The sequence below is a fragment of the Myotis davidii genome, unplaced genomic scaffold, assembly GCF_000327345.1.
Source record: "Myotis davidii unplaced genomic scaffold, ASM32734v1 scaffold7564, whole genome shotgun sequence".
Taxonomy (NCBI): domain Eukaryota; kingdom Metazoa; phylum Chordata; class Mammalia; order Chiroptera; family Vespertilionidae; genus Myotis; species Myotis davidii.
The window spans coordinates 2,677-4,804 of NW_006294730.1; the positions used below are offsets into that span (position 1 = coordinate 2,677).

A 2,128-nucleotide genomic window follows, 5' to 3' on the forward strand; every position below is an offset into this window, starting at 1 on the left:
ATGAAAGATCAAGCTCACTCATTATCAACACGAAGCTTACAAAGGTGTTGAAATGTGGACATCTGGGCAGCAGGTGGGGATCAGGGATGGTGTATTAACTATTGAATATTTGCATAGCACAGGTGTAGAAACAGTGTACACTGCTTCCACAGCCATTCTATTTGCTACTATATAGGCTATATAGTCACATCTTATAATGTACAAATATTTCAGAAAAATGTGTTTTACTGTGTTTCCAGGAATAGCAACTAAAATTTTTGGCAAAACAGAAATTTCTTCCAAATGGTAAGCATGATTACCTTAGAATTTAGTTTTAATGAGGAGTAAAAAATTGAATATTCAGGATTCATAGTAAACAAGTCTAACAATAAAGGGAGAATGTCGATATGATCAGAGAGTAAGTCATGCAGAGACAAATAATATTAGAAGCTTTGGTTTTTCTGCTTATTTATCCTTCCTTTTATTTGGATTCACTGATTCCTTTTCCTTCTGTATCTTTAAGAAGAATGCAATTTTTTTAATTGAGTCATGAAAAACTTCTTTCACTTGCTTGTTTCTCAGGGTGTAAATAAATGGATTCAACATGGGTGAAATGGAAATGACAAGGAGTGAAGTCTCTTTATTCATAGAAACCTGGTCCTTGCCTGAAGGTTTGATATACATGAAGATGCAACTTCCATAAGTAATGGAAACCACAATCATGTGGGAAGAACACGTGGAAAAGGCCTTTTTCCTTTGCTGGGCAGAAGGAAACCTTAGGATTGTCCTGATGATATAAATGTAGGAAAGAACCACACATATGAGAGTCATGATGAATATCAACACGGCACACACGATAACCATCTGTTCTATCAACCAGGTGTCTGAGCAAGAGATCTTCAGCAAAGAATATGCATCACAGCAAAAATGATCAATGACGTTCAAATCGCAGAATTCCAGGCCCAAACCCGGACTGAATGGTGGCAGAATGATCATCAGTGCTGCTACCCAACAGGAGAAAATGATGTTCTTGCAGACTCTGCTGTTCATGATGGTGGTGTAGTGCAGGGGTTTGCAGATGGCCACGTAGCGATCATGGCAGCCAGAAGAAAAAATTCTGTTACTCCAAAGAAGTCTGTAAACAAGAGTTGACTGAAACAAGCATTATAGGTAATGGACTTGTCCCCAGATAATATGCTATATAGGAATCTTGGAACACAGGCAGTTGTGAAAGAAATTTCTAAGAAGGAGAAATTTTGAAGGAACAGATACATTGGTGTTTGTAGGTGGGAATCCATCAGAGTGAGGGTGATGATGGTTAGGTTTCCAGATATACTCAACATGTAGGAAAGAAATAGAAAGATAGAAAGCAATATTTTCAGTGGAGTGTCATCGGTCAGTCCCAGCAAGATGAAGGTTGTTAGTGTAGTTTGGTTTTTCATCCTTGATTATTGTCTTTGAGTCAGTTTGACATATCTTATATAATGAAATACTAATATCTAAATTGACCAAACGGTGGAATGACCGGTCACTATGATGTGCACTGACCACCAGGGGGCACACACTAAATGCAGGAGCCGCCCCCTGGTGGTCAGTGCACTCAACAGAGGGAGCACCACTCAGCCAGAAGCCCGGCTCATAGCTGGTGAGTGCAGCGGTGGTAGTGGGAGACTCTCCCACCTTCATGGCAGTTGGACATTCCCTGAGTGCTCCCGGACTGCGAGAGGGTGCAGGCCGGGCTGAGAGACCCCCCATCCTCTGAGTGCACGAATTTTGTGCACCAGGCCTCTAGTTATATTATAAACATCAATGAAAGCAAGTCCTAAAAAGTGCTGTTGGATGTACTATTCTTACTTCCCCCAACTTCCTAGAAGTTGCTATGGATCTGCTATTCTGACTTTTCCCTACTTCCTAACTCCAGAAATGCTTCTAGCAGAAAAGTTCCTAAAAAAACTAACACTGGCCTTTGCTAAGAAAATCCTTGCATTAAAATTTACATGTGTATTAGCAATTAAACTGACAATGAATGCTTATCACATAGTTAATTCTGTTTCAACTTTTCCAGTGGAATTTCTTTGAGGTGTGTTTAAAACATTTTTATTGGATTCATGGTCTTAAAAACTCATTAAAATGTGTTACAATTCAATTT

General features: G+C 39.4%; 1 pseudogene; it reads right to left on the bottom strand.

Annotated features, from left to right (window-relative positions):
• Nucleotides 1–444: 444 nt before the first annotated feature.
• LOC107184005 lies at nt 445–1,421 on the bottom strand (annotated as a pseudogene).
• Nucleotides 1,422–2,128: the final 707 nt, after the last annotated feature.